Source organism: Rhinatrema bivittatum, chromosome 1 (genome assembly GCF_901001135.1).
Source record: "Rhinatrema bivittatum chromosome 1, aRhiBiv1.1, whole genome shotgun sequence".
Lineage (NCBI taxonomy): Eukaryota > Metazoa > Chordata > Amphibia > Gymnophiona > Rhinatrematidae > Rhinatrema > Rhinatrema bivittatum.
The window spans coordinates 19,261,695-19,284,838 of NC_042615.1; the positions used below are offsets into that span (position 1 = coordinate 19,261,695).

The 23,144-nt window shown below is 46.6% G+C and overlaps 1 protein-coding gene across 3 annotated transcripts in view; it reads left to right on the top strand.

The window, feature by feature from the left end:
- The window catches only part of ABHD18 (abhydrolase domain containing 18), a 238,741-nt gene that overhangs the window by 41,839 nt on the left and 173,758 nt on the right, over window positions 1–23,144 (top strand). The gene's annotated exons all lie outside the window — the stretch shown is intronic.

Consider the following 23,144-nt stretch of genomic DNA (forward strand, 5'->3'; position numbering starts at 1 on the left):
CCGGGGCCCCTGTTCCAGATCTGGAGCTTGTATTCTCAAAGGTGGAACAGACATCGGTCGACGGGATCTTCCCGTTCATCCAGGGTCTTCTCCAACCTGTCTTCAGCGTCAAGGCGCAAATGTGAAAGGTCACATCTTCAAGAGCCCTTGGGGGGAAAAAGGCACAAGCGGGGCTCCCATTTGACCCAGAGGCCCAGACTCTGATATTCAACTGGTGGCATTGCTCCCCCAGAGGGCTCCAAGGGAACCCTTCCCTAGACCACAGGGAATCCTGGCCTCCCAGGCAATGACACAAATCTCGCAAATACTGACACAGTTTCTGTCATCGCTGGAATAACATTACAGGCAGGGAAGAGCGTTTCCCCACCCCCCACCCCGCAGGATTCCATCTCCACTGAGTGAAGGTGTCAACCAGCTGGCACTAAGCCCCCCCTCAAGATGCACCGCAGGAAGCTTCTGCATACGAGTCATCCTCTATATCTCCTGACTGTTCGACAGGTTACCCTCACATGTGGTCCTGGATGAGGTAATGACCAGAATGTGGCAGTCTTCCTTGAGGGGGCCAGCGACATCCCGCAAAACAGACCTGAGGTTCCGGATGCGTGCATCACCTTTTTAAAGTACAGTCCAGCTCCGCCACTCTTCCATTCTTGTGGAGTCAGCCGTGAAGAGGGCGAAGAAGTCACGACTGCACTGTAATACCCCTCCAGGGAGAGACGACAAGTATTTGGATAGCTTTAGAAGGCATACTTTCCAGGCTGCAATGTTGAATGCCAAGATACAGCAGCACTAGTTTTATATCACCCAATATGTGTACGAATGTCTCCAGTCCCTGAAGCCTGTAGTGATGAGTGCTTACCCGGATGGCAACCCACTGGCCCAGCTGCATGTGATGGAGGAAGGCCTACGCCACTTGCCATACATCAGCTAGAATCTCCGCGGTTGCTCTTGCAGCCAAATGTTTGGCGTGGCTGCGGGCGAGTGCTATCAGGGAGGATGTCCATGAGAAGGTTGCTGACCTCCCCTGTCTCCCAGACAACCTCTTTGGAGATAAGCTATGGTAGACGGTGGTCCAGCAGAAAGAACAGAATGCCGCGGTGTAGTCCCTTACTTCTCCAAAGGATCAATCGTCAGGTAGAAGATATTATTATGCCCCGCCCGGAGACCACACGTTCAGTCGCATACGGGCAGACTTTACCCCTCCTTTCACCCGCAGTTGTACCAACCACCCAGGGGACCGCAGCCACAGCAAGCACAAAGCCATGGTTGACGACGCAACTCTCACCTTCTACATGGCCACACGGACCCAACCAACCCCAAACCCCCAGCTGGGGTTTTAGCGGTGGAGGTGGTTTGGGTATTCCTAACCATGGGAGGAAACCTCTCCCATTTTTATTAGTCCTAAGAGAAAATTATGACCGACCGCTGGGTACTTCAGATCTCAAGCGGCTATAGGGGAATGGAGCATACAGTGGGAATGCCCTCAAGGAGGAAGTCTCCAGACTGCTTCACCAGGGCTGCATCCGCTGACTTCCCGGCTCCTCATGGAATCCGGGATTTTATTCTCCATACTTCCTTGTTCCCAAGAAATCAGGAGGCCTTTGCACCATCCTGGACCTATGGATGCTCAACAGATTCATTTGCAAGGAGAAGTTCAAGATGACTTCTTTCAAGTACATCCAACCCTTTTTACAGCCCAACAACTGGATGAGCGAGCTAGACCTAAAAGAGGTGTATGCCCATATCCCCATCCACCATACCTGTTGGCAGTACCTCTGCTTTCAGGTCAATGAGAACCATTTCCAGTACAAAGTACTCTCATTTGGACTTTCGTCATCCCCGAGAGTCTTTATCAAGTGCCTAGCAGTGGTGGTGGCCCACCTGAGGAAACAGGGAATACAGCTGTTTCCTTACCTTAACGACTGGTTGAGCTTCCATTCTTGGGGATGGAAAATCCTGCTGAGTGTGTCTGCTCTGAGTTTCCGATACCGGAGAGGTATGTTGCTTGGAGTGCGCAGCCTACAAATCGCCATCCGATTCCTGGAAGAGTTGGGCTTGCTGGTCAACTACGAAAAGTCCAACCTACAACCAACCCAAACCCTTCAATTTATTGGAGCAGTAATAGACACAAAAGTAGGCAAGGTGTCCGTGCCGGAATCCAGGGGGCATGCTCTGTGGACCTAGGCTACACAACTGCTGGCGGCCGCATACACCCCAGCCTGACAAGTATTGACTGTCCTAGGACACATGGTGGCGTCAGTCTATGTGGTGCCACACACGTGCCTACATATGTGTCGACTACAGTGGGGCCTGATAACAGTGGACACAGCATCTGCGCCCTCTGTCACGACAAGTCAAAGTCACCACGAGCATGAAAAGGGATCTTCAATGGTGGCTATGCCCTATGACACTGGTCATGGGAATGCCTTTTCGACAGCCAGCTCATCAGGTCATCCTCACCACAGGCGCCTACATAGATCAGTTTCAAACTCAAGGCCGATGGTCGGACTGGGAGAGAATGCAGCAAATAAACCTGTTGGAACTGCAAGCGATCAGGTACACCTTGCACACATTCGGGGACACCCTACAGGGAACGACAGTCATGGTCGACACAGACAACCAGGTGGCAATGTTTTGCATAAACAAAGAAGGGAAATCCGGTTCACGGAAGCTCTGCTGAGAAGCTGTACGCATCTTGGAATGGGCGGAAGGGGAGTCCATCGAACTCCAAGTGACTTACTTCCCTGGTATAGGAAACTCAAGAGCAGACAGACTTAGCAGGATTTTCTATCCCCACGAATGGGAACTCAACCAGGAGGTGGCAGACCTCTTTCAAGTGTGGGGCCACCCCTCCATAGATCTCTTAGCCATGGAAAATGACAGGAAAGTGCCCGCGTTCTGCTCAGTCTACCCCAGCAAGCACCGCCTAGCACAGGATGCTTTCCTCATCCCATAGACGGAAGGACTGCTATATGCCTCCCCCCCACCCCCCCCCATCCTTCTCATTTCAAGGATCATCCAGAAGTGCATCACGAACAGAGCCAATCTCATTCTCATAGCTCTGGTGTGACCCCCGACAACTGTGCTACACCTACCTAGTCCGCCTGTCAACCAGGCAGCCAGTGCCCCTTGGGCATGTTCAGAACCTGCTTTCACAGGACAGAGGGGTCCCTTCTTCACACCATGTGCTCCTAAACTTACCACTACCAATTCGAGATGTATTGGTGTTCTCCAGGAAGTACTCCACCAGGTAAAACTATCAATCCAAGTAGATCAAATATTCAAAGTAGTGCGGAGAGCACAGAGTAGACCCTTTCTCCTGCCCTCTGGAACGCCTTTTGGAATACCTCCACTCTTTATTCCAGGCAAAACTGACAACGGCATCTGTCAGAGTACATGTCAGCACTATTGCAGCTTACCACCTCCCTCATGATGGCTTCCTGGTATCATGCCACCCCGCTTGTCTCTAGATTCATAAAGGGCATTCTACGGCTGTGCCCACCAGTTCAGAAGCCACCAGTTCTGTGGGATCTCAACCTAGTTCTACAACAGTTGATGCTCCCATCCTTCTAACCTTTGGACAACAAGTCACATGAGGTATCTCTCCTGGAAAGTTCTCTTCCTGGTCACCCTCACCTCAGCAAGGAGGGTCAGCGAACTGCAAGCATTAGTCCACTATTCACCATACCTTTAGTTCCACCATGATAAGATGACATTAAGAGCTCATCCTTCCTTCCTTCCCAAAGTGGTATCAGCATTCCACCTTAACCAGACAATCACCTTACCGATCTTCTTCCCGAAGCTGCACAAATCTGAAACGGAAAGATGGCTTCACATGCTGGATTGCAAGAGTTCCTTAGCTTACTACAAACGCTGCACACGTTCTGAGTCTAGGGCCTCCCAACTCTGTCTCCTTCAACCCAAATACCCCCAGACTCCCTGTCTTCAAGAGAACCATATCATCTTTATCTCCCAATGCATCCTTTTTTTTTGTGGTGGGTGTGTGTTTTGGGGGTTTTTTTTGTTTTTGTTTTGTTTTTTTTTTACAACAGAAAACTGGAAACCCTGTCCACCTAACCAAAGGCCCACCAAGTCAGAGCAATGGCAGACTCCATCACCCACCTAAATGAGGTCATCACTGCATACTTTCACTTTACACTACTGCCTCAACCACCAGGCGGCTGCAGATGCTGTGGTGGGTCAGGCCATCCTTCTGGCAGGAACAACTAAAGAGACTGCGCGCAACGGAGTATCAGGTTGAGCGCACCTACTACAAGAACCGGAATGGACGGCACACCACTTCCAGAAACCATGTGGTGCTCAACCTTCCAGCTGGGGACTCCCAGGCAGCATGGCTAATTCAGCCTGCTTATCTGCTGGGGAAAAAAGCAAATTTGCTTACTGTAAACAGTGTTTTCCATAGATAGGGTGAATTAGCCATGCTAACCCACCCACCTGCCCAGATGGTCTCCTAACTGTACAGTACAAGCTTGGATAGCAGACTGAGGCAAGCTGGGAGGAGCTGTGTGGGAGAGGACACCTAGAGGCCCGGAGGACATTCCCAGGCAGCATGGCTAGTTTGCCCTGCTATCTACAGAAAACAAAGTTTATGTTAAGCAAACTTACTTTTTTCTATGCCTTATGTGCTCTCTTTTTTTTTCTCTGGTGGGAGCTGGAGTGAAGTTAACAAATCAAACTTTTTTTGTTTAAAAAAAAAAAAAAAGTGCTGAAATTGAATTTGTACTATAGAGCATTGGTTCTCAACCTTCTTTTTTCTGTTGGGACACATGATAGTTCTTACTTGTGTGACACACTGAACACATGATAGTCGCAAGCCTAAATGTACACCTTTGCATAAACAGGAATCCCACCCCTGACCCTCAGCAATGGGTATAAAGCAGAACTAGAACATTCCCTGTACAGCTCACTGTACAAAAGATATTTTGATATCTGAATAACAGCAACACAAACTCCAACTACTAGGCACAGTAGGCTGACTTTTAAAAAGACAGCTGTTCACCAATGCATGTCCTATTGAGGAACCTCAACAAATAAGATTGATATAAATGCCTACATGCTAGTAAAATTCCTCACTTCTGTCATACATACAAAATCAACCTTCAAGTACAGAAAGACCACAAATTAAAAATATGGAGACAAACTGGAATGGAAACCCAAAAATGCCACTCTGCAAGCAGTACAAAACTGAGAAATAGAAACAGAAATATAGCAACTAACACAGTACCAGGATCTGCAATAATGTACACAAACTCATCCACCTGCATTCGCATCTTCTCAAATGGAACAGTCCTACCTATAAAAAGGCAACACTACAAATATTAAACCAGGCCCTAAACACAGATACACCTCCAATTAGAAAAATAGAAAAAGCAAAGCTGCTATAGATTCCCACACAGAAATAATTTGTAAAACTATATGGTTAAATGTTTTTGTTTTTTTCCAAACATTTCAATTTAACTCAAGAATTCCTTGCATAGAAATATTGAGAAGGTATACAATATAATATAGTCAGCAATACTGTAAAAAGAAAATATTTTTAGTATACACACTCTCTATATAAAAGAAAATTGGGGGGGCGGGGGCTCATATCAAGAGCAATTCAAACTAAAAATCACAAAATAAAAAGGAAATAAGGGATGATATAATAGCTCTAATCGTCACGGCCGTACCTGCAAAGAATGATTCTAGGTGTGCGTATCTAAGAACGCCCGGAGTTGTAATGGTTCAAAGAAAATATGGTTGCATTCTGATAACTGATATGACATTTACAGGGATATCGAAGAATAAATTGAGCTCCCCTGGATATCACCTTGGGGTGCATGGACAGGAAATTTTTTTTTTCTACAGGATAGCGTTGATTTGGTCACATCTGGATACATCCATAATTTTTGTCCATAAAATATGTTCTGTTACGTAAGAAGAACTTAAGAATATTATTCTGATCGGAGAGAGAGGCAAAGGAAACCAAAAGAGCTTTTCTATTAATCTCAATATCATGTGATGATTCCAAAATTCCAGGAATAAGTGTAGATGCCTGAGATGCTTCATCTGCAGCATTCAATGAAGCTTGTGGCAAATAGTAAACCTTCGTCAAGAGAGGCATCGCTGGTTCAGGTATTTTAAGCACCAGAGAGACATAAGATTTAAACAAATCTAACGGAGATATTAAATGTATAACTGGGAAATTCAATATTCTTAAATTATGACTTCTCAGAGAATTCTCTATATTTTCCAGTTTTTTTGAATAAATCTGTTCAGATTGAGCCAGTGACTTGTATTCTTTCAACTGTAGTCAAACAAACATCAATACCTTCCAATTTAGAGCCAATAGATGATATTAAATTTGCATTTGCAGAAACTTGTTGATTAGTGTCCAAAGAAATCTGAGATAAAGAAGCAATAGATGATTCCAGTGACTTCAGTACTGTTCAGATCACCTCCAGTGTAATTCCGGGGGAGCCTGTCAGATTTTTTCTTAGGTTCCGAGCATCGAGAGACACACTTCCTACATTCAGAGCAGTGCTTGCTCCAGAGTCGTCAGTTATAGATGTTACAGCCAAAATAGGGAGACCAACTGAACTTAAGGACCCCTGACTCAAACACCGACCTCCAGTTGAAGTCAGGGATCCCAACTCTGTAAATGTCATCCGGCCTCCAACTGCAGCTTCCCACCCCCGTTCCACTCTCGGGTCACCTCTATACACCTCTGAAGGGGTTTCAATGAGGCCCAAGAACACGGAGGAGTCTTGATGCGATAGAGAAGGCGTGTTCGGCGCTCCGGGGCTCAATGAGATGTCGACGGGTCAGCGGGGACTGCATTCACTCTACTGCAAACCCTGCAGTGACCAATGCTCCCAGGACTGTAGCCGTTGTTGCTGTTATCCTTCGATACGAGGCTGAGATGGATCCAGTGAGGGAGAACTTGTAAGGTTCTCCCTCAACCTTGCTTTCCGCTTAGTGTAAGTAAAATACAAAAAGAAGAAAATCAAGCAGAGAGTGACCCTGCAGCATTCCTCACTTGGCGGCTATCTTGGGCTCCTCCCCTGTGAATAAATGTTTCAAAGCAAATGATGAATAGAATAACATCTAACAAAACAATTAAAAACTCTTAATTATTCTCCAAACACGAGAGAAAATATTTCAAAACGGCACACACATCATATAATACCTGTTTGAATAAAGCTAGAAGGAAAAAAAAAAAAAAACCCAAAAAAGAAACCTCCAAGCAGACAGCTCTCCAGCTTTTAAAACAGCTTTTCAACTCTCCCTTGGAGTTAGTTGGCACAAAAAATCGGTTCAAACTAAAAATTGGGGCATAAAGACTGTTTTTTAAAACAATTGACCAAAAGCAAAGGCAACAGTCCAGAAGTGCCCTACTTTACCCAGCTTGTCCCAGGCTAAACTATTTGACTCCCTCCCTCCCTACCCCTCTACCCACCCACCCCTGGGGCTTGTTTTCTAATAAAGACTGCCTAACTTCCCATTGGCAGCGAGATAAATTAGTACATTGGTAACAGTCAAGGAAATACAAATCACAAACTACCAAGATGAGGACTATCCAATGTAACTGCTGTGGAGCCTTTATTCTGAGGGAAAGCATCTGGAAACTTAGAGCTTGCCCAATTTGTGCACAACTCTCTTCCTTGAAAATGGAGCTGACTGAGATAAAAGCTCAATTAGCTTCAATTAAAAGTATTACACCCACATTGCATTACACAGATAATAATTCCCCAATATCACGGAAAAACCAGGAGTCAAGAAAAGGAGATCCATTAGGCTCAGGTAGGACCCACAGTCATCCATTCTTGACAGATGAGCAGCCAACAGGTACACCCTCCCACTCAAACAGGTCATTAAGAAATTCTTTACAATCCAGGATTACAGTGGGCTCTGGTAGAATTAGACCTGTGATGAGGAGACACACAATGTACCAAATGCAAAAAGAACAAGCCCTCTCTATATTAAAAACTGAGGAAGTTCTTGAGAAAAACATTGCAGTATTACCAGAAAAGAGAGAAAAAAACACAATGCATGCAGTATTTCAAGATCCATAACCAAAAGAAAAATCTAATTGAGATGGATAACTCTGTCAACAGTGGCACAACTACAAACAGAAAGAGTAAAGTGAATAACAAATCTCAACTAATATCTCATAAGGAGTCCAGGAAAAGCAATAACCTTAAAGAGAGTACCTGGAAGGCTATGACCACAAATGCTCATAGTTTGGGAAATAAAATCCCAGATCTGCAGGCCCTAATGGCTGAGGCAGAATTGGACATTGTTGCTATCACAGAAACATGGTTCACAGAATCTCATGAATGGGATACAACAATACCAGGCTACAACTTGTTAAGGAAGGACAGAGAGGATAGAAATGGGGGAGGTGTGGCTCTTTATGTCAGAAACAACATCCAAGCATCTGAGCTACAAGGAAGTTGGGGTAAAGAAGAAGCTCTATGGGTCGACCTAAAAAAAGATGACGGAGTGTCCATTTATATTGGAGTGGTTTACAGGCCTCCAAACCAAAAGGAAGAGCTGGACAGAGATCTGATTGAAGACATCCATAAGATAGGCAGGAAGGGAGAAGTGGTGATCGTGGGTGACTTTAATATGCCAGATGTAGACTGGAAAATCCCATCTGCAGAAACTAAAAATAGTAGAGCAATAATGGATGCCATGCAAGTATCTTTGTTCAAACAAATGGTTTGGAACCCACGAGAGAAGGTGCTATACTCGACTTATTGCTCAATAATGCAGATAATGTCTCAGATGTCCAGGTGGGCGCCCACCTCAGCAGCAGTGATCATCGAACGGTATGGTTTAATATCACTAATAGAATAGGGAAAAGAACCACAAAGACCCGAGTTTTACAGTTCAAAAACACAGACTTTGAGGAAATGGGAAAGTACCTGGAGGAAGAACTTAAAGGATGGGAGAACGAGAGAGATGTGGATCAGCAGTGGACCAATCTAAAAGGAGCAATCACCAAGGCAACTGTTCTATATGTTAGAAACATAAAGAAAAGCAAAAGAAAATTGAAACCTATCTGGTTCTCAAAGGAGGTGGCTGACAAAATTAAAGCTAAAAGAACAGCATTCAAGAAATATAAAGGATCCCAAAGGGAGGAGCACAAAGAAGAATATTTGTATCAACTGAGGGAGACGAAGAAAACAATCAAGTTGGCAAAAAATCAAGCAAAAGAGAGGATTGCCAAGGAAATAAAAAATGGTGACAAAACATTTTTCAGATACATCAGCGAAAAGAGAAAGGTCCAAAGTGGTATAGTGAAATTGAAAGGTGGTAATGATCAATGTGTGGAGACAGACGAAGAAATGGCAGAAATATTAAACGAATACTTCAGCTCTGTGGTCACTAAAGAAGACCCTGGAGAAGGACCATCTCTACACAACAAGAAACTGGAGGGAAGTGGAATAGATGAAAATCCTTTTACAGTAGAAAATGTGTGGGAAGAGCTAAAGAACCTGAAAGTGGACAAAGCCATGGGGCCTGATGGGATTCATCCAAGGATATTGAGGGAGCTCAGAGATGTTCTGGCGGGTCCGCTGTGTGACCTGTTCAATAGATCCCTAGAAACGGGAGTGGTGCCGAGAGATTGGAGAAGAGCGGTGGTGGTCCCGCTTCACAAGAGTGGGAACAGGGAGGAGGCTGGCAACTACAGGCCGGTTAGCCTCACTTCGGTGGTGGGAAAAGTAATGGAGTCTCTGCTGAAAGAGAGAATAGTGAACTATCTACAGGCCGGAGAATTGATGGACCAGAGGCAACATGGATTCACCAGGGGAAGATCCTGTCAGACAAATCTGATTGACTTTTTTGACTGGGTAACCAAGGAATTGGATCAAGGAAGAGCGCTCGATGTCATATACTTGGATTTCAGCAAAGCTTTTGATACGGTTCCGCACAGGAGACTGGTGAATAAAACGAGAAGCTTGGGAGTGAGTGACAAGGTGGTGACCTGGATTGCAAATTGGTTGACGGACAGAAGACAATGTGTGATGGTAAACGGAACCTTCTCTGAAGAGAGAGCGGTTTTAAGTGGTGTACCGCAAGGATCGGGTTTGGGACCGGTCCTGTTCAATATCTTTGTAAGCGACATTGCGGACGGGATAGAAGGTAAGGTTTGTCTTTTTGCGGATGACACTAAGATCTGCAACAGAGTGGACACGCCGGAAGGAGTGGAGAGAATGAGACGGGATCTAAGGAAACTGGAAGAGTGGTCGAAGATATGGCAGCTGAGATTCAATGCCAAGAAGTGCAAAGTCATGCATATGGGGAGCGGAAATCCGAATGAACTGAATTCGATGGGGGGGGAAAGGCTGACGTGCACGGAGCAGGAGAGGGACCTTGGGGTGATAGTGTCTAATGATATGAAGTCTGCGAAACAATGCGACAAGGCGATAGCAAAAGCCAGAAGAATGCTGGGCTGCATAGAGAGAGGAATATCGAGTAAGAAAAGGGAAGTGATTATTCCCTTGTACAGGTCCTTGGTGAGGCCTCACCTGGAGTACTGTGTTCAGTTCTGGAGACCGTATCTACAAAAGACAAAGACAAGATGGAAGCGGTACAGAGAAGGGCGACCAGGAAGGTGGAGGATCTTCATCGCATGACGTACGAGGAGAGATTGAAGAATCTAAATATGTACACCCTGGAGGAAAGGAGGAGCAGAGGTGATATGATACAGACTTTCAGATACTTGAAAGGTTTTAATGATCCAAAGGCAACGACAAACCTTTACCATAAGAAAAAAATCAGCAGAACCAGGGGTCACGATTTGAAGCTCCAGGGAGGAAGATTCAGAACCAATGTCAGGAAGTATTTCTTCACGGAGAGGGTGGTGGATGCCTGGAATGCCCTTCCGGAGGAAGTGGTGAAGACCAGAACTGTGAAGGACTTCAAAGGGGCGTGGGATAAACACTGTGGATCCATAAAGTCAAGAGGCCGCCAATGAAGAGTAGGTGACTCGCCAGAATGATGGCTACTGCCTGGAGACAATACCCTTATTCAATAAACATACACATGGTTACTGTGACTCCAACATCACTCTAAGCTTCAACAGCAAGAGGAAATGTGGAAAAAAAGGATTTGCACTCACAAAGACGGGAGTAGCTGGCTTGTTACGGCGGTTACTACCCCAAACCAAATATCCAAATTACTACCTCCACCTTCCTCTATTCCTGATGCCTTTCAACTAGCTTGATCACTCCATTCTTATACTTCACTTTCAATGCATATACAGCAAAGTTCTCTGCTTCAACAGCAGGGGAGAAGAAAAACTGTTACTTCACACATCCAGCAGAGCTCTCTGCTTAAACGGCAGGGGAGAAGAAAAAAGGGTTCGCACTCACAAAGCGGGGAGTAGCTGGCTTGTTACGGCGGTTACTACCCCAAACCAAATGTGCCTGATACTTCACTTTCGACGCATATCCAGCATAGCTCTCTGCTTCAACGGCAGGGGAGAAGAAAAACTGATACTTCACGCATATCCAGCATAACTTCAACGGCAGGGGAGAAGAAAAAAGGATTCACACTCACAAAGCGGGGAGTAGCTGGCTTGTTACGGCGGTTACTACCCCAAACCAAATGTGCCTGATACTTCACTTTCGATGCATATCCAGCATAGCTCTCTGCTTCAACGGCAGGGGAGAAGAAAAAAACTGATACCTCACGCATATCCAGCATAGCTCTCTGTTTCAACGGCAGGGGAGAAGAAAAACTGATACTTCACGCATATCCAGCATAGCTCTCTGCTTCAACGGCAGGGGAGAAGAAAAACTGATACTTCACGCATATCCAGCATAGCTCCCTGCTTCAACGGCAGGGGAGAAGAAAAACTGATACTTCACGCATATCCAGCATAGCTCTCTGCTTCAACGGCAGGGGAGAAGAAAAAAACTGATACCTCACGCATATCCAGCATAGCTCCCTGCTTCAACGGCAGGGGAGAAGATAAACAACCAATAAGGGCTGTATAACATAGTCTGGGTAAAAACAAATAAGCATGGGTGTAGCTTGCTTATTGCGGCGGTTACTACCCCTACTACCTCTAACTAATCAAGCTTGATATTTCACTTGGATGCAGCTCCATCACTGCTCTCTACATTAATGGCGGGGGAGGAAGGGAATTAGAACCAAGAGCTAAGAGAAACAGATAAGTATGAGAGAAGAAATGAGGGAAGCTTGCTGGGCAGACTGGATGGGCCATTTGGTCTTCTTCTGCCGTCATTTCTATGTTTCTATGTTTCTATAATTAAAATGGTAATCAGTCAAGAAAAATGAACTTAAAAAGCCACCTTTACTTATCCTCTCCAGCAGTTCTCCTCCACCTTTCCCTTGGAGGCCACGGCAGAAGCAGCAGTAGCTGCTGAAGCTGCCCTTGCGGTCCTTTTCCTTAGGGACCACAACCATATCCTCCCCCTCTTTCCTCAGAACCTGTCTGTCTGTACATGCACCGATCTGCAGGTAATACGTGACACGCGGGTTGAGAATCGCTGCTGTACAGCATGTGGCTGCTCTTGCTCATTTCTAGCTTAATGTAAATTTCCCTGTACGTACCAGGATCAGTCCAGACTGCTGGGTTATGCCTCCCCTCCAGCAGATGGAGTCAGAGAGAAAACTGAAAGCACCCCCTAGATATACTGGTGTGCCACCTGCCAGCCCTCAGTATTTCCTCTGACTCCAGCAGATCGGGAGACATAACCTGCGGTCCTGTTCTGACTAAGTTTCCTATCAGGTGTTTTCTTCTATTTTTCTAATTAGAGATCCCCGCGCCGCAGCAGGACGCAGATACATCTACAGGGGATGTAGCGATGGCGGGTCTGAGGGCCCCCCCTCGAACTTTTCCCTTACATCCCAAGGTGGTACAGCTTGTATCTAAAGAATGGGAGGTCCCAGAGGCATCCCTGCGTGTTAGCAGGGCAATGAATAAGTTATATCCCCTGCCCTCACATTCTGGTTGAGAATCGCTGCTGTACAGCATGTGGCTGCTCTTGCTCATTTCTAGCTTAATGTAAATTTATTTAACAATTCTTATATTACACAATTCTGTTTTATTAATTTCATTACTTTGAAAAAGTAACAGCCACCTTCTGTAATGAAAATGTATAAAACTGCTTCCCAAACTGTAGGTGGAGACACCAAATGAGGTCATGAGGCTCAAACAGCAGCACTGTTCAGGTACCAGCTTCAGCCTTAGTAGTGGAAGTCAGCATTGGGGGGGTTTGAGCCAGCAAACACGGGCCCTGTAATGGCACTGCCTTTGCATGAGTTTCTGTGATGACAGGAAGCCCTGTGAGCCCCACTGCAGGGCATGAAAGCTTGCACTGGCTCATAGACCCCATGCTGACTTTCATTGCTGCTGCTACTTACAAATCACCATTGGTCTAGGGACCAGCCATGAAGGGAGATGAGGGAGAGGGCTTGGTATGAAAGGGCTAATAGAGATTACCACCACTCCTTTCCCTTCACCCAACACTGACCCTACCCAAGAGAAAAATGTTGCCCCTGTCAGCCTGCTCTCTTTTTTTTCCCACCAGTTGTCAACCACCTTTGGCCAAGGGACAATAGGAAAATGTCACTGACCCTAGCCAGTGGGATGTTTGGAGAAGGGGCTGTTTGAAAGGAGGGATCAGATGGAAAAAACTGGCTGTGGAGGCTGAGAGAGGATGAATAACAGAAGATAGACAGGGGAGGAGAGGAGATGAGGTTGGGAGGTTGATGGGTGATGGAAATGAGAGTGAGGAGAAAGGGCATGATAGAGGCTCAGTTGGAGTTAGAAAGGGTTTTTGGGGGGGGGGTTGACTGAGGAAGTGCTGGTGGGATATGAAAAGGGCTGGAGGAGGTTGGGGAGGTAAGGGGATCAACTGGAGGGGCAGAGATTGGAGAAGGGGGTCCTTTGGAAGGGAAGGAGGTTTAAAAAAAAAAAAATCCACTGGAAAGGGATGGAGGTTGAGAGAGAATTGATTGGAGATGTTGGAGGTTGAGAAGGGATGTGCAGGAGGGAAAATTGTGGACTGATAAGGGGGGACCACATCCTTGCTAATTTGTTTTGGTCATCCTCTGGGGACTTGTGAACTTTCAAGTGCTAAAATGGGGTCAGACAGATCATATTTATTCACTTATTTGTAGGTTTTTATATACCGACCATCATCAGAGATATGCCGGTTTACAATTAACTAGGGAAAAAGAAAGTGGGAAGATATCAGTTACAAAAAAACAGGGGTCTTAAAACTGGGGGTGCGAGAGAAGAGGCGCATGGGCGGGATAGAAGAAGGCACGAGGATAGATAAACTTAATACTAGGGTACAAATAAGGATATACAATAGCTACACAATAGCTGAAACTAGCTGCTGTGTGGTTACGTGCGGTAAACGTAACAAATGTTAACACAGTGAACCTATTTACAGGAGAACAATTCTATAACATGGGAGGAAACTTGAGAGTTAATAGTGCAGCAGCAATTTAACAAGGTGTAACGTCATAAAGAATTATCAGGAGTACAAAGTACAAGGTTATATTTACAGCCAGATTTGCGATTACAGTATTTGAGGTTCCAGAAATTGAGAATCTGGATTTGAGAATCTAGTATCTGTCAATGTGTTCTGCATTAGGAAATTAACGTTGCAACGATTAATTTTGTGACATAGTATCTACATGTGAGTTCTGCAGCAGAGAGTTACATGGCAGGGTTAGGGGAATAGAGGAGCCGATAGCGGGGGTGACAGAGCCAGGCAGCCTGTATGCCACATCACGGTACATCAGAAGAAATGGCGAAGTGACCCCCTAAATCAAAATACAGGGAGGCCTCGATGCACTCAGTGTATGAGGCATCTGCACCCACAAAACAGGCAAAATTGTCGACGCAGCATAGACCAAACGCCCAAGGCAGGAGGCTCAACATCGGGAGCTGAAGTATTGGTGCCAACGCAAAGCCACACGCTTCATCAAAGCCAATGTACTCTATGCATCCTCCAGCTTGATTTACTCCAAAAAAAAAAAAAAAAAAGACGACACTCAAAGCATCCAATTGTTAGGCCCAAGGCGCATCCCAGACCAGCTTCAACACTGCCAGCTCATCCCATTTTAAATGCTAACCCTCAGAACAGGCTTTGGGTATATCCACCAGCTTGGATAATGAATCTGACCTATACCCGCCCCCCTCCCAATCACCACGTTCCACAGCGTTGAGAGGATCACAGCAAAGGGACCTGTACTACCCTGTACTCCCGGGAGAAGTGGCTAGAGATTTTCTGGGCTGCACTATCAGCGCAGAGATACACAGCTCTGCCCCCTTCCACAGCATGATCCTTCACTGCATCTGCCACTGCTCATCACCAGGGCCCTTTCCCAATGCTGCACCTTTTATCTCAAGGTCTCTACCTTTAGGCTCTGAACTCCCAGTGTTTTATCCTCCCATTGCCTGAGAACCCATACTGGTTTCCAAGGAAGATGCCCTTCCGCTGACCCTGGTACAACGTTCTCAGCATGCAATGGAACAATTCAAGGACATCATTCGTACTTTCTTTTCCTCGCTGTTCTCATTACTGGAGCCTCCAACTTTTCCTCCATCCTATCCAATAGTACCAGCCTCTATGGAAAAAGTCAGATCAGGACGCCGCCTTGATCTCCCTGCTTACAGCCTCGTTCCTCAACATGGGGGGGACACAGAACTAATTCACTACTGCCTTCATCTCCGCGGAGCCCTCTTATGTCATCTTCGCTCACTTGACACCCATATTGCCAGTTAAGAAGCTTGACTAGTATCCCTTCGGATCCAGCACCAGAGCCACCTGACCACTCTTCCCCTATGGAGGATCTTACATACTTCCATTTTGTGGAGAAGATGGGAGCTGCACTGAAAGTGGAGGTTTGGAAGGATCCAGACCCAATATTGGAGGTCTTAGATATCCTGTCAGAACCTACTGCGCTACCCACATATCAGGTTATGGACACTGTACTGCGGAAGATGCGGGAGACCCGCTTTTCGGGACTCTGTTTCCCAAAAACTAGATCTGAAATTCCACATGAGGAATGCCCCCAGATATGGGGTCGTCCAGCTACCCCACAAGTCGGTGGTTGTAGAATCTGCTATGAAGAGGGCAAAGCGACCTTGATCACCCTCCCTGGGAAGGATAACAGGCTGCTGGACGAATTTGGCAAAAACGTTTTCCAAGGATCCATGTTTGCGGTCCAGATAACCCAACATCAATTCTACATGGTCCAGTATATCTATGAGTGCATCCAGAACCTAAAACCACTTTTTTTTGTAGAGTTGGAGCTGATCACTTCCATGCCATTATATGACCTGGAGGAAGCCGTATGTCACGTGCTTCATTCTGTGTATGAGGATTTCAATACCTCTATCGCACATCGGCGGCCTCCATAGGCGCTTACCACATGGCCTGACTACAGGCTAGCGCAATTCGAGAAGATGTACATGAAAAACTGGCTGATCTTCCCTGCCTGGTGGACAACCTCTTTGGTGAAAAGCTCCGAGAAAGTGTCTCAAATTAAGGAGCAGAATGTGGCTGTGTAGTCCCTCTCATCCTTGGGGGGGGGGGGACACGACGACAAATCCAGCTTCCATACTTCGCATACAAGGCCTTGCTACCCCAGGAAGTCTTACAGACCCTATTATCAATATTGACTTCCCCCTCTGTCACAGGCCAGACAGGCTTCTCAGAGACTGATCTCCCAATCTTGCCCCAGAGAACGCTGCCAACCAAAGCAGCCACAGCAGCAACTACCCTCCAAACTGGCATCTAGTTTTTGACCTCCTTGCTCTGGCGCTGATTTCTCGAGTGGGAAGGAAGATCCGCTTCTTCTTTCTGGCCTGGCAACTGGTCACCAGCGACCAATGGGTATTGAGCATTCTGGAGCACAGATATCGCTTATCCTTCATGTCTTGGCTGCCTGCTCCGCACATGGCCATGCCTCCAACTGATACATCCCAAACTCCTCTTCTAACCCACGAGGTTCACCAGCTCCTTCAACAAAGTGTAATCCAGGAGGTGTCCTAACCCGAGGTCCCCAAGGGGTTCTATTTACAGTACTTCCTCATCCTCAAGAAGACTGGGTCTGCGACCCATATTGGATTTCCACAACCTCAATCAACATGTCCACTGGGAGAAGTTCCAGATGGCCCTCTCTGGGATCCATCCTCCCTTTTCTTCAGCCCAAAGATTGGATGTGCTCGCTGGACCTGAAAGATGCTTATGCTCATATTTATAGCCACCCATTTTACTGGCGCTTCCTCTGCTTCTAGTTGGCCGATCACCACTAGCAATACAAAATGCTATCATTTGGCCTCTCCTCTGCCCCGAGAGTCTTTGTAAAGTACTTGGCAGTGGTTGCAGCGCACTTCAGATGTCAGGAGATTCAGGAATTCCTACGTCTGGACCATTGGTCATAGTGGCCCCATCACTCATATGCACTCCACTGTTTGCCTCCTTCAGTCACTAGGAGTCCTAGTCCCTGTGCAGAGATTTCAATTTGTAGGAGCACCCATAGATACAACTCTGGCGAGAGCATTCCTGCCCCCAGACAGGATAACAAATGTTCACAGAGTAGCTACACCACCATTTCACTGTTCTTGCACAACAGCTCGCCATGTTCTCAAATTGTTGGGTTATCTTGCTGCGGCTATCCACATGGTGCTGTTCACACATTTGCACATGTGATGGATCCAATGGAGGGAGGAGGAATAGCCTAGTGGTTAGAGCAATGGACTATGAACCAGGAGACCAGGGTTTGAGTCCTGCTGTTGCTCCTTGTGACCTTGGGCAAGTCACTTTACCCTCCATGCCTCAGGTACAAACTTACAGGTCGATCCAGTAACGTGCAGTTAAAGATTTCCCGTCTGTAACGTGCTGGGAGCACACAATACAGACGAGTAAGGCCATCCAGCCATACAGTCTCCAGTTTCACGCGTCCTTAGCGCTTCCTAAAATAAACACCTAACCCTTTCCGCACCCAGCATGTAAATGAACGAAAAAGCTGTATAATGAAGGAATTAGCTATTCCCCTCCGATACTGTAACGGGCGCTGATATTATCTCCTTAGGAACGCGCTGTTTTGCCGCGGCCTTAACCTGTTAGTTTACCGCCTCCCCCTAGTAGGAGTTAGGACTGTGTAACGAATCCATCGACACCGCTTAAGATACTCAAACACAATAAAACAATAAGCCTGGCACCTTCCTTGATGTAGTACGTCCCGGATGCCCCCCCCAGCGCGCCCGCCACTACCCCTTTCATCAGCTGCATCCACCCATTATGCCCCTCACGGGCATGTCCCGCTTCACAGAGCGCTCCCACTCAAATCCGTTCATGGGTATATACCCTTTCGCCCCCCTCACAGCGCCATGCTACCACTGCGACCCGGAGGAGGTGAGGCACAGCGGCGAAGACAGACGGGAGAGGAGAAAAAGCAGAGCCGAGCAAAGCGAAAGCGTGCAGCAAGCCGGCGAAATAGACCTGCGAGCAGAGGCAATAGCAGCGGTTCGGTAAGCCTGGCACCCTCCTTGATGTAGTACGTCCCGGATGCCCCCCCCTCCCCAGCGCGCCCGCCACTACCCCTTTCATCAGCTGCATCCACTGTGACCCGGCAGTCCCGTGAGGCCTACAAAAAAAAAAAAAATCCCCGGCTCCCGCGCCCCCACACTGGCCCGCCGACTCTACCCCCCCCCCCCCCCCTCCCGATCGGGCAAGGAGGCGGCGGCGACGAAAACCAAAGCAATTTTTTTTTTTCAAAAAGCAACATCACACATTGCATAAAATAATTTCTCCAGCCTTAAAGCGACTTACTTTTGGGATCTGTCAAGATCCCAAAAGTAAGTCGCAAAAGTAACTTACTTTTCTGAAGCCATCAGGAACATGATCTTAGCTCCTCCGGACGAAGACGAAGATGGCCGCCTGCACGGGGAAAGCGTGCAATTGGCCGCTGAAGACGTCACGTCTTCAGCGGCCAATTGCACGTCACATCTTCAGCGGCCAATTGCACGCTTTCCCCGTGCAGGCGGCCATCTTCGTCTTCGTCCGGAGGAGCTAAGATCATGTTCCTGATGGCTTCAGAAAAGTAAGTTACTTTTGCGACTTACTTTTGGGATCTTGACAGATCCCAAAAGTAAGTCGCTTTAAGGCTGGAGAAATTATTTTATGCAATGTGTGATGTTGCTTTTTGAAAAAAAAAATTCTTTGGTTTTCGTCGCCGCCGCCTCCTTGCCCGATCGGGAGGAGGAGGGGGGGGGGGGGTAGAGTCGGCGGGCCAGTGCGGGGGCGCGGGAGCCGGGGATTTTTTTTTTTTTTTTTGTAGGCCTCACGGGACTGCCGGGTCGCAGTGGATGCAGCTGATGAAAGGGGTAGTGGCGGGCGCGCTGGGAAGGGGGGGGGCATCCGGGACGTACTACATCAAGGAGGGTGCCAGGCTTACCGAACCGCTGCTATTGCCTCTGCTCGCAGGTCTATTTCGCCGGCTTGCTGCACGCTTTCGCTTTGCTCGGCTCTGCTTTTTCTCCTCTCCCGTCTGTCTTCGCCGCTGTGCCTCACCTCCTCCCGGAGCAAGGCTGCTTTCGCACCCTGCTCCGGGAGGAGAGACATAGCGACGAAGCAACAAAGACTTTTCGTGTTTTTTTACACTTCCTGGTTCCTGTCATTCCAAATGCCATTTGAAATGACATTTGAAATGACAGGTACCGTTGCACCCTGGTTACTGTATAGGCGCTGTATTAAGCGCCTATACAGTAAAATGGGTTACGCGGCCATAACCCTTCCCTACCGCTTTAAAGCCGCGGCATGCATTTGCATGCGATTAGAGGAGAGTATCGGGGAGTTAGTGAAGAGAACTGTGGGTGCGGGGAGGAAGGGTGCGCCTGACACTGCCGCACTGTTTCTACCGCGGCCTTACTGGATCGACCTGTTAGATTGTACCTGAGGCATCCCCTCTGGGGATAGAAAAATACCTACAGTACCTGAATGTAAACCGGTGTGATATCTCGATTGAGATCGAATGTCGGTATGTAAAAATAATAAATAAATAAAAATAAATAAAAAAACAACTTCTCCAACCTCTCCACACCAGAGTGTGAGATGGTGCAGGAGATTTGTTGGTGGCTCGGTCCATGCTGCTACAAATCCAGTGCCCCACTACACCCTCCTCCTCGTCAGATGGTCCTAAGCATAGATGCCTCAATTTACAGGTTGAGCTCACACAGGGTCCCTAAAGTCACAAGATCTTTGGTCAGGATGGGAGAATCAGCTACAGGTCAACCTGCTGGAATTCTGGGTCATTCTCTGCACCCTTCATGCTTTTGGCCATGTCCTCCATGAGAAGAACATTGTGATCTGGATGGACAATCAAATAGTAATGTATTATATAAACAAATAAGGGGGCATGGGCTCTTGGAGTTTTGCCAGGTCTGGCAGTGGGTAGTGTCACACAGGGACTCACTGTAAGCAACATACATTCTAGGTGTGGTCAATACAGAGGCGGACAGACTCAGCAGGGAATTCCACCCCCATGAATGGTCAATGGACATCTGTCCTCAATCAGTAACAGAGTGCTTTTGAATTTACAACTACCCATGTGCCCTTACTTGGTTATTTGAAAATCAAAAAAAGGCAAACAAAATAGCAAATAAAAAGGGGAAACAATCTAAACTAATGCACACTGTGAAGTCACTAAAGGCATGCCACTAAATAGTGGGGTTTCATGCAAAAGAATAAGATCAAACATGGAAAAGACACACCATGGAGAATATTCAGCAATCTATTTCAACACTGGAAAACACCATGGATAGATCTGCTCGTCACAGAGGATGATAACAAAACTGGATCGCTTGTGCTCCGTGCTCTATAGCCACTAGAGGGAAGCCTCTATACCTTCCTTCTATTCTGGGAAGAGGGCGTAGTATACATTTTTCCTCCCACTCATTGCTCGCACTATCCAGAAACTCATCAAAGACTGAGCCAGGATGATACTAATAGTCCCTGCTTGGCCCAGACAGCCAAGGTTTGCTTATCTAGTTTACTTATTTGTCAAACCTCCTATTACGCTCTGAGAAAGCCCCTTCCTATTAACTCAGGAGGGAGGAACCTGCTACACCTCATGCTTCGGTTGCTTCACCTCATGACGTGGATGTTGAGCAGTCTGTCCTGAGTCAATTCTCTCTTCTGGAGCCATTTCAGGAGGTTCAACTTTCGGCTCGGAAGTCTTCAAAACATCGTAATTATTCCTTCATGTGGAAATGTTATGAAAAATGGTGTACCACACGTGTGGTGGATCCCTTTACTTGTGGACCTGCATTGCTACTTGATTACTTGCTCCAGTTATCTAAATCCGGTCTGGTGGCTTCCTCTGTCAGAGTCCACATGAGTGCCATAGCAGCATATGTGCATGATAATGGAAATCCCATCTCTCTTCACTCTCTGGTATCCAAGTTCATGAAGGGGCTTTTGTGACTTTGTCCACCGGTCACGAAGCTCCTGGTGCCCTGGGACATCAGTGTGGTCCTTGCTGCTCTATTGAAGGCCCATTTTGAACCACTCAAGTTGGCTTGTCTCAGATACCTGATCTGGAAAGTACTCTTCCTGGTTGCGATCATATCTGTTCGCTGCATTAGCGAACTTCACGCTAACTTTCCACCCTACCTGCAATTCTTTCAAGACAAAGTTGTGGGCAAACGCATCCTGAGTTTCTCCAGAAGGTGGTCTCCACTTTCCACTTAAATCCATTAGTATGCTTCCCACCTTCTATCCAAACCCCATGTGCATGAAAGCGAAAGACTCCTCCATGTGCTTGATTGCAAGCAAGCCTTGGCATATCATAAACTTACACAGTCACACAGACTCCATAGCTGTTCGTCACTTAAGTCCTTAATAGATTGAATATAGTGGTATTCAAGAGGACTCTGTCACATTGCATTCAGCATTGCTACACGGCAGATGACCTTGCTTTACCAGGACCAGTAAATGCTCACCAGGTGTGTGCGACTACTGCATCTATAGCGCACCTAAGGAGCATTCCTATGAGGACATCTGCAAAGCTGCCATCTGGTCATCTGTGCATACATTCATCCCCCACTACTGTCTGCACACTTTCGCTTCCCGAGTTGGTACAATGGGACATCTATCTTGCGACACACTGAATCCAAGTAGTCTGCTCTCCATGGTGGAGTCTGGGTTGCAAAAAAAATCATTCAAAAGGAAATCCATCTGGCAACGCAAATTACTGCAACCCCCAGTTATTGGACTCCCCACAGATCATGCTAATTTAGCCCTCCTTATCAACAGAAAAAGCAAGTTTGCTTACCGTAAAAATTTTGAAGGGTAAAACCTTTATACATTAAGCACTGTATAAAACATTGTTTAGTGTATTAGCTAGTTTTTCCTGTATTTGTTGTATCTCGGCATTAAGCAAGGGACTTATGAGACTGGATGTTAGGGCAATGGCCATGCTAATATTGCAGGCTATTTAGATTACAGAACTTTGCGGTTAGATATAGAAAAGGTGTGGTGCGGGAGGGACCTAAGTAGAGATCTGGTATACTCTTATACTTAAGATGGTGAAGTACAAAGGAACAAGACAATAAAAAGATTGTTCTGGATAATGCATGATACCTTGCAGGCAGTCGCACTCTCTGGCTAGCAGTTGTGTGTACAGAGTAATCAGGCAGGGAAGGTCATTTAGTATTTTTCTTCCGTCATCTACTATGTTTGAATGAGACAGTATTTGCCTCAAATGCAGTCTCTTCAGCCCCTTTAGCTTAATGTCTTTCGTTACTTGGAAGGCTTTCTTATATCAACAGTGGTAACGATCATGTGTGTGAACTGCCAACGTTGACTTGCTGAGGCCTACAGAGATATGAGATGAGACCTAAGAACCTATGTATAGCCTAGAGAAGAAGAGAGACAAGATGGATATAATAGACGTTCAACTACTTTAAAGATGTAAATAGTGCACAATTAGCAAACCTTTTTCAATAGAAAGTTCTAGAACTAGAGATCACAATATGAGGCTCAGAGGGGATAGACTCAGAGTACCTTTTCAGTGTACTGTTTTACGAGCACGTGGCTATCTGCTCTCTGACGTGCTAGAACCTCATCAGGCCCAGAATA